General features: G+C 32.6%; 1 protein-coding gene and 1 pseudogene across 1 annotated transcript in view; both read right to left on the minus strand.

Annotated features, from left to right (window-relative positions):
- Positions 1 to 3,216, minus strand: part of LOC148623452 (general transcription and DNA repair factor IIH helicase subunit XPD-like) — a 102,048-nt gene extending 98,832 nt beyond the window's left edge. Inside the window, exon 1 of the mRNA XM_088565250.1 lies at positions 3,198 to 3,216. The gene's annotated coding sequence lies outside the window, so the exon portion shown is untranslated. The remainder of the gene's footprint in view (positions 1 to 3,197) is intronic.
- Positions 3,217 to 5,624: 2,408 nt separating this feature from the next.
- On the minus strand, positions 5,625 to 7,342 carry LOC148623455 (uncharacterized; annotated as a pseudogene).
- Between the last annotated feature and the right edge of the window lie 3,640 nt (positions 7,343 to 10,982).

Genomic DNA, 10,982 nt, shown 5'->3' on the forward strand with positions numbered 1-10,982 from the left:
TGGCATCTTTCCCAACACGGTGCACCAATATGGTTTGCGGTCAGGTTTTCCATATTATAGCCTGACAACCCCAGCATGTTACACACCAGGGGTACCCCATTCCACCACCTGAGGCACACAACCCAGTTACTCTGTGGGCAGAGTGCCCTAGCCCCCCGGCTAAGGTTCTAAGCACTATTTAGTCACCTTTTACGACAAGCTTAGCGCTGTTGCAGGCCTATTCTTTAGACACCCAGACCTGCACGGGGCATTAAAAGTGGGCAAACCAGGATTAAACACATTTAAACTAAAACTAGAAAAGGGGGCATTAATGTGATTAAAAGTGGGCAAACCAGGATTAAACACATTAATGCCCCCTTTTCTAGTTTTAGTTTAGGAGTTATGGTAGTTGTTCAGTATGATTCCCGATGGGCATGGGTATATTATGTGTTCATGGCAAGTTGTTTATACTAGCACCCTTCTTGGCAAAGGTTTTTGTACATAGTCCGAAAGCGTCTCACCTGGGAGTGTATTTTGTAATGTAAAGTCCCTGGTCTCGTCCAAGGTTTTGCTCTATAATAAACATCTCTGTAGTGGTAGCTCTATGCAGAAACATTATCTATAAAATAAGGCACCAACCATTTAATGGGCGAGGAAAGTCGGAAATTTTGTTTCAATATTTGATTTTTCTCGATCGGAACCACCTTTTTTTAAAGACTTTTGGATTCGTCTTGCAGTGTACACTGCTGAAAAAAATGTCCAACAGACAAAAATTCATACTTAATATTTCACAAATGTATCGATCCTTGATAGAAACTACACGACTTCAACATATTTGAATAATAACATTTGTTCGATACTTATCGAGTTAAAGATTACACAAAGTAAGTACCATCGACAACATAAAGTTTTTAAGTACTGTGTAAAGTTTTAACAATATTGATTGAATATATTAATTGAGTTCTATAGTTACAAATAGTAGGTCCCCATAAGCGTAACGGGTTGACGGACAAAATCAAGTAGTTACTAGTCCAGTTTTTATCCTAAGATAACTAAGCCTATCAACGACATCTATTTCTTGATTGTTAAAAAAACCGCGTTTTTCCTTTTCATAGACATTTCCACCAGTTAAAAAACATTGCAATTTACACTAAGCGAACATTTAGAGGTGTACATAGCAAAATATCAAGCACAAAGTACTAGACAAATTCTGAGAATAATACCGTGTCATCGGCATACGTCAGCAATCACGATTTGAAAAGCCGTTTCATAATCATTGACATACAATCAGGAATGACCACCTTGCTGTTGAAAGTTGTATTAAACCATGGAATGTATATTGTAATGAGGTCTCTGATTACACTAATTTCATTGGTAAGATCTACCAACATTCACACATATGTCCTGGCATAAGAAGAATACTTTGATTTAACCAAAGATAGCAATTTATACTGAATGCAAGTATTAGGTAACTTATACCATAAATGTCTTTGAATGGTGCCAAACGCTTTTCTATAACCAACAAGCAACACTATAAACGCTCTTTAGTCGACTAAGATTTGAATGAAAAATCACGAAGTACAAAATTAAATCAACAGTTCCAATTTCAGGACGGAATCCGTTATAACATTGGACGATTTTGACTTGAATCAACTGACGTAATATAAGCATTCAAAAACATACACTGATTGCACGGTAATAGTTTGGATCGTCTATGTTAACTATCTTTATTTCTCAATAAACCTCTTTACAGTGGTATAGAGACAGTTAACATTACAATGAAGCATTAATGGCAAAATATATGATATGTAATACAACATAATTAGGAAAATCAGTACAATAGGTTACGAAACAGTGTATGAAATCATTACTAATGTACATCAAAATGTTTCACTGTTAAACATATTTATTACCCTGGAGAATTCAACCTTTCAATTATAGCATTAATTAATTTATATAATTTACCGTGGTGCAGTTTTCAAGTATTCGAGGTCAAATGTTGCGGCAGTGAATAAACTGACACTTCCAAAGAATGAAGAGTTCGTATATTTAAATTTTATTGGTCAAGAGGACATCCCTGAAATATACATTTAACCATTTATAAATATAAATATCACAATAAAACAAAGTAAATACGGTAACTCTATATATTTGTAACCTAGTGGCTGTAGCACCATTTAGGAATAACTAAACTCAAGGCGTTGATTCAAGATGTGTATTGTATTTCCAACCAATCATATCAACAGTAACAATGTATAAATATATACTAGTAACCCATGTATATGGTACAAAGGTCTTCTCAGAAAATAATAGTTACAAATGTGGGATCTACATCATGAGCTCATCAATAAGTACAAGCTGTAACAAAAATAACTATCATAAGTACTGTGTCTAATTAGAGTACTCTCTGATCATTTCAATATTTAACATAAAACTATATACATTTACCTATTAGAACATATTGTAGTCAAAGTTAACGGGTTTATAATGAAAAATATGATTTATCTGTTATTTTAATCTTTTGATCTCTAAATTTAGCCTTTTATGATTTTAAGTAATTTAAACAACATTTAACTGTTTTTATCAATAAAATTAATGATTTTTAAACTCTTATGTGTTTTATTATTTTATACAGCACTGTCACCCAGAAATCACACACTCTGGCCATTTATACAAATCTTACATACAACACTCATAAAACTGTGGAAAATGGAACTATAGACAAGAGCATAAGTGAAGGATAAGTAAACTAACCTTAAATACAGAAAAGTTGTCCACTAGAAATAAATGCAGAAACCAAAGTAAATTAATAAAGTTAACTAGAAATTAATATGTCTGCCAATCAATCACAAATCTGGCTGTCAATAGAAGGAAACAATAGAATTTCCCTCCAAATGTGACACATGACCAAAATGAACCAATAAGAAGACAAACAATCAGAGTTTTCCCAAAATAGAATGATAAAACCTAAGAGTATAGGAATAGAGAGCACCTGCTATGAAGATGCACTCAACCATGAAATCAACATATAGTAAACTACTATACTCGGCGTCACATAAATAACATACTGTTAAAATTTGAATAAAAATATTTTCTTCGACTTTATTGACACCAACCGTCGTTTAAATTGTCTTAAATGACTTGCTCATTCGTTTAGCCAAACAGCTTCTCAAAAACAAGTCGCTTATTAGCTTAAATCATGCGTAACAAGTCCTTACGGGAAAATCCCATACTAATATCCGCCATGTTGGTTTTTACGGGACGATTTGTTTACAAACGAAGTGCGTAAGTTCCCGTCGAACTCCGGTGACAATCGTCTGCTTGATCAACTTCTCGGTATTATACGTTGTTCGCGTAAAATAAATCCGAGATATCCGAAATAACGCCGAATTGCATTCTGGGTTCTTCGGTTTTTGGACAAACCATTTAAACGTAAACAACATCTCCTAGCAACCCGATCACTGTAAACATGGCCGACTTTTTACAATGTAAATATTGCCACCTAGAATTAAAATCTGACCGGAATTTAACGATTCAATGTTTAGGGAGAAGCCGTTTGGCTAAACGAATGAGCAAGTCATTTAAGACAATTTAAACGACGGTAGGTGTCAATAAAGTCGTAGAAAATATTTTTATTCAAATTTTAACAGTATGTTATTTATGTGACGCCGACTATAGTGGAATCACTGAGGCATGGAACGATCTCTGACCATTCATTACAATGAATGCAATACACATAATAATACATGTATAGCAAGAATGAACACAATTTATATTATTTAAGTAAATTTATTTATTTATCAGAAATACAAAGATAAAAATAATAACTGTAATATACAAAATATCCACTCCACCACATATTTACAGTCACATTTAATTAAAAAAAATTAAAGCATATGTAAATTTAAATATTCTCCATTTAAACAAAGTATTTAACATTATCAAAAAATATAAATTTATAAAACTTCTAAATACGCTCCCGAAGGATGCGTTTATGGTTGTATTTATCAACTTGGTTCTGTATACCTATGGCAACAAAAAGCATCACTATCCGGTTTGTACCTGCATTTTCAGGAGCTGAAAAACAGCATAATGGCAGCTTCATTTGCGTATACTTGTGTATGTACGATAGAGCGCCAAACCAGTCTCGGAAAATATTTGCTAGGATCGATAATTAAATACAAATCGAATCATAGTTTTTCCAAGATAGGGTTGGCCTTTATAGTCTGCATTATGGCTCCCCGATGTTTACGAAAAGTACGTCATCAATATTACCCATAATTCTCGGGTCATAAAAATTGCGAAACGAAAATGAACCAAAACGAAACGAAAATAATCGATAAAAGAAAGAATTGAAACGAAACAATTAGATAAAATGAATCAAATCGTAATAAAAACATGATTAAACTATACTAAATGAAACAGAATGCAGCGAAACTAAATACAATAAAAGAAATCTTTTAAGACGTTTCGCAAATTTTAAGAACCATGATGTTAACCAGTGCCGGACATTTCGACCAATAGACATATCAGACCATGACAAATAGTATAATGCTTTAGGGCAAATATATATCATTACAAAATTTACCATACTTGAAGGTATAACATATCAAATGAGAGCTGACAAAAAATGTTTTTATTAATGTTTCTTCGGAGCGTTAAAAGGTTTCACCTTCATCATATTATAGAAATTTATGACATATGCAACAAATACATTAGTCCTTTCGATGTCATAGAAAATATGACATCCAAAACATAAGTATTTCAAAAACAACAACACACAACACAAAGCTTATCCTATATGTGGTACAAGGGTATTGATTGTAGTTAATGAAAACTTTCACATGGCCAAACAGAAAGGCGCGTAGCTGAGGCCAAATTGAAGTGTAGGCAAAATCACGGCAGGAGGTCTGGGGCGAAGACCCCCCCCCCCCGAAGCTCCGCGGAGATAGCGTTTTAGAGCATCATTTATGCCTCTCCTGGATGTATTTTATCTCAAAAAAAAAAAATGCCAAAATTAAGTGCAGGCAAAAGCTTTTTTGCCTAACGGCAGCTACGCGCCTGACAGATCTGTAAAACAAAATATCTACTTATAACATATGATGGGCAGTTCACAATTACCGATAATTGACATTTAAATGAACAAATCGATATTCATGTCATTGGCTAAACTAGCGTACTTTGTAAATATAAACAATGAACGACCTGCTTAATATTTGTACGAATATGATAGGTGAAATAATAAAATAGAACAATATTAGCATTAATCTCAATCATATTTTCGAATGCATGATGAATCGGACCAAAACAAGACGGATCATTACATAAACGGACCATGACAAAATCGGACTACACAAAATCGGACCATTTTTTTTATGTGCACTCCTAATTTATTAGTTTGAATAAGGATTTTTTTTAATTGCAATAATCATTGTATTCTTATTTAATTGGTTTGAAATAGGTGTTTGTATGTATCAATTTGTGATTTTCAAGTTACGTTTTTATTTATTTACTATGGCGCTATATAATCACAAACGACAAAAATGATTTTTTCTAACTTTTATTTTACATGGTAATATCAATATATCACATAATAATAACAAATTAATAAACACTTCATTTAAATGTCAAGTTCACATGTCATTATGAAAGTTCCTTTACTCAGTCGTTGCTGGGTCCATACACTTTGCCACATTCTCTCAGTAGACCTGAAGCAGTGATGGTCTTGGACTGGTACTTGCCCCATAAGTTGTGAAGACGGCCCTCCAGATCTCTGTACCTGGCACGGTGGTTCCTTATGATCTGCCCCTCGGATACAAGTCTTATAGACAGGTGTACGAGTTCAGCCCCCCGCTGCAAAGCTGGCACCAAGACATAGAAGGCGGCGTTGGCGTTACCAATGTCTTAGTTTATCCTTGTATGCCAACCTGAAACGATAAGATAGTTATAAATACAAGAAAAAAATAAAAGAAGAAAACAGTATATAAATTGACATTTTAAACAATATTATGATAATTAGCATTTTTTTTCTTATTCTTGTGGTACCTATTCAAGTTGGTATCATACATAAGTAATATAATTAAAAGATATATCAATATATTTGATATTCATGAAAACTAACATACATATATACCTTCCACGTCATTGTTGGTTCTGATGGATGTGTTGTAAATGCACCAGTTCCTTGGTAACCAGGTGGAGTTGGACTGCCGGGTGTTGTTGATATATCCAACAAGCTGCTTTAATGTTAACAATATTTTTCTCTAACTAACGCAGATGCAAATAAAATACATTTTATATGGAGTAAATATCATTATCACAGTTCGTGCATTCAGTAACTTGCTTTTACAATGTTGTAATATGCATTTAAATTAAATCTTTAACCAGCTTTTTAAGGTATTGTATATACCGGTTACTCATGCTATTAAAGTAATACTTTTCTAACACTTCTGATGGATCATCCGATGGTTGGCGTGTTATGTCAAAGGATGCAGTCAGGTCAGGTTGACTATTTGTTGTTTTGTCTGCAGTGATACTATCCGCTCGTGTTGATGCTGAGGTGTTGCTAATTGTGCATGTGGCATTCAGGTCTGTACTGTCCCTGGTTGTCTGGATTACTGACAGGTCAAATAAACCATAGTCTGGAGTTGGCTCCTCGGATATGTGGGTCGAATCAGATGGACCACTACAAAGAAAAAATAAAAATAAAAATAATTTAATTGTTAATTACATTTTTTTCTCTCAATGCAGAACATATACAATTAGTAACGTAATTATTAACAGTAACAAGTCTTATTATTTTTACATTCACTACTCGATTAAATCAATCATATTAGTCTTATTGACACAAGTTCTTTTATTATTCCTTTCATGCATTCAAACATACCTTGTTGTTTCATCTTGTCTTGCTTTGCACTTCTGACAGCTGAAGCTTATCTGGGTGCCCTGTTTTACCATTGAGCGATATTCGGTCAAAGTGACGCCTAAAAAGATGGAATAAGAAATAAAATATTGCAATTGAAACTTCAATATGCAAATAGTAAATTCAAAGACAATAAATACATATTTCGCATGATTCCTTACATAATTTTTGCTTTTGATACAGCACAAATCTATTGTCTAGAGTTGGAAACTTTTTTCCAAAGTTAGTTTTACATCATGCCAATGACAAACGTATATTAAACTAATGAATTATTTACTTATCTACATTTTACTCACAATACTTCTTATAAACGACCACATTTATAATAGAAAGAGACTTACCTGTACCACAAACTGTGTTTTACCATAAATCACAATCATTGCATTCTAATGCATGTTGTCTCACTTTCCTGGTACACACGACACAGTCGTCCGTACCCATTTTGACAAATAGTATGATGAATATGTGCATTGCCTTTTTATAGGAAATGACCAAGATAAAAGATTTTTCTATACTTTTCATCTAATTTTCTCAATTTTTTTTCTCTATATTTTGCGCATGATAATTAATTGACTAGGATGAGGAAAGTGTTCTTTCTAATAAACATCTATCGAAATTTTGAGTAATTTAAAACAATTTGCGGCTGATCATTATGTTTATGGAGCTCGTTAATTCAACTAAATTAGGTAATTGGATTAATTAACAAGATTATCATAACGTGTGCAAGCCTGTTCAATAACAAAAATTAATAATGATTAGCGCGTGCTCACCTGTCTTTGATTTTCTGACCTCATACTTTATCTTCATGATGGCAGTATTGTTTTTTTTTCTTCGAATAAGTAATTAACTTCTTTAAGTTGTATAAAAGAAATATTTTATATTTTCTAATTAATGACTTTTTTTTTTATTTTAAAGAGTTCCTTTTTTATTTCTAGTCCGATTTTGTAATGGTCTATTTTCGTTTTGGTCCGATTCATCCTGTCACCATATTTTCTCATTCAAAAAATACTCATATACGCACACTTTCATAAATCAATAAAATGTTATATAAATTATTAAAGAAACAGAAATATTAGTAACTAACCTCAGTAAGTATGAACGCATTCCAAATGAATGAAATCAGACTAAACGTGTATTTTTTTTTTCAAATAACTGAGATTACAAAAAAGCGTCTTTCATACACTTCAACTAATAATCCAATACCCGGGAAACTTTATAATAGAAAATCAAGAACCAATAAAAACAAGAGAACAGACAATGTGACAGAGAGAGCCAATCAATGAGAACTGAGATGGATAATGATAGGTTACCCAAATATTCAGAAAAGAAAGAGTCGGCAAAGAAAAAGATTATGAACTCAACACAATTAATTTTCTCTGAAATAAATATAATTAATTCATAAGGTCAAATTTGTGCATTTTTGTCATTTTCTTTTTGAACATAATATTTATCAAGGCATTCCTTTGAAATCTAATATAGCCAAATATCATACTTTGTATTTTTGATTGTCAAAAAATAGTTAAAAATCGAAAAATCTGGCAACCCTCAATGTTAGACTATCATCGGAATATCAAAGCATCAAGACCTATGATTTTCCACTCTTTATACTACTGTTCCAAATACTCAGTTGAAATCCTGACTCAAAAACATTATACACCGTTGTTACTCTTAAAAAGACGGAACACTTAGATATAGATACGTAGTACTTAATAACGATTTCCTTTACTTTGTAAATACGATTCCAAATTATCCTCTAAATATACCGAAGATGTCAAATGCTGATTTTTTTCTCGATAACATATTTGTCCAATGTGTCTTTTCAACATACGATCGGCATTCCAATGGGAACAATTGCGTCCCTTCACTCTTGAGGCTGACGTGATAGCCGATCTTATCCAAGAAGGAGCATCATTTAGCAATATCCTATGATCTCCTCTATATAGATGACGTTTTTTCTCTTCAAACAGTCCTAGATTCTTGGATTTTATGTCTCGCATGTACCCCAAAGAACTTGAGATAAAGGACACTATACGTATATTGTCACTATGAAGTCAGTCTCATATGTTGACTTATGCTCTTAGAGATCGATTGAAAAGGAAAACTTGTGACCAAACTAAACGACAAACGTGGATCAGAATTAACCAGGATGCGGACCACATGCATAAACACATAAAAAAAGTGGTGATTAGGGGCGGATAATTCAGGGATTTTGAAAAGTGTGGTCAAGAGGACTTCTAGGATATTTACTGCGCAAATTGACAAAATATCCCAACAACTACCGGAACACTCCTGGAACCGCAGCCTTTGTTTATCCAGCCTTGGATTGAACATAACTAACGGCGTCCCTGTTGTTTTATTAGTCTCAGTGCCGATAATTACACGTATTTGTCTACACCGTCACAAATTAAGCAATATCTCTTTTTAACGGTATGGTCTAAAATGTATATCCCCGTATCCTAATAGTATTTTGCCAATTTCTTCAAGTTGGTACATATTTACAAAATGACATAATGGTTAGGATAGAATTAATGATTTATGAAATGTCTTTCGAAAAAAATGATTTTATTCAATTATCTGTTTCAAAAGGTCTAAAATGTGTAGTCCGAAATTCCCGCACCCAAAATCAAAGTCCGGTATTTTTGTTATCTGTACAATTTTTTTTGGTCAAATATATTTTATTATGATCAAAAGTGACATTTTATGGTATTAACACAAAAAAAAAGTGTATGAGAAAAAACACGTATGTTACATAAAGTATATATGGTAAACTGGTTTTATACTATTTTTTTCATTCAACAACATATGACTTGTAAAAATTCACTCATCGGACTGAAAAAGATTGTCTATAGATTGCCATTTTAACTTGGTGAATAGAGACTGTCGGTTTGAACATAGATATAATGATTTTAGATCAATATCTCTAAAATATTTTAAGGTCTCCAAACATTTTGTCCAATTCAGTATTTCTTTTTTGATTCTACAAACATAAATGTAATATCTAATGATTATGAGGCACGTATTAAATATTTCACAATTTTCATAAAAAGGGGGATAACCTAATGTGCATGATATTGGAGTGATATCCATTGTAATATTACATTTTGATCTCAGTTCATCCCTAAGCTGGAGCCAAAGAGTGCGCACTAAATTACATTCAAAGAATAAATGAATTAAGGATTCTTTTGTCTCAAAACAGTAGCTACATAGCTCTGTCTCAGAGAGTTTGCATTTCAAAAGATGACTATTTGTATATAAAATTCTTAAATTTATTTTATATTGAAATGATTGCAGTTTTGTGCTAAGTAGGGTTTTAAATGGAATGTCATAGTAAATTTCAAAGTTTTCATCCTCCACTAGTCCCAGATCTCTAATCCATTTGTTTTGAGATTTTTTAGGTGATTCAAAACATCTTTCCAAAAGAATATTATAAAAAGGTCTCACAACTTTCTGGTTGACACGAATTAGAGATATATATTTATTTGTGATATTTTCAAGTCTTTCGACTCTATTATCAATTAAATAATTTCTCCACCTTTGTGGGATAGCATGCACCAAACTGTGCTATATCATATTTTTCTTGTAATTCATGTGGGGTTAGAAACATTCCAGCTTCTTCTATCATATCATTTACAAAAATCTGTACAATTTTAATGCATAGTTGACATTAGAACATCACAATATTATCAAAATTTTTATTGACGATATATTAAAATCTCTGTTTATGTGACTTTCTTTTTCATTCTGGATAAGACCATATCCATTCTTTGCTGGTATGGGGATTGCTGCTAGCTAGGTACGGTACGGAACAAACTCCAAAGCATCTCCAGTTCCGTACCGTTGACGTTTCTGCACTAATTCAGGAATTGCAAAAAGGTAAAAGGAATCCAATAGTGCCGACACGGAAGAAACTCAATCGCTTCTTTTTGAACAATATCAAATCTTTCAAAACTTTATCCAAAGACTTAAGGTGAAGTTTTAACCTTTTAATGATTTCAGAAAAACCGTAAAGTGTTTCATTTAGATAAAATAATTCACATTTTGAATGTGAATTTATAACTCTTTTACTTGAAAATTAATATGT

This window comes from Perna viridis, chromosome 2 (genome assembly GCF_037379345.1).
Source record: "Perna viridis isolate PV_CMFRI_1.1 ecotype Kerala chromosome 2, ASM3737934v1, whole genome shotgun sequence".
In the NCBI taxonomy this organism is placed as follows: Eukaryota; Metazoa; Mollusca; class Bivalvia; order Mytilida; family Mytilidae; genus Perna; species Perna viridis.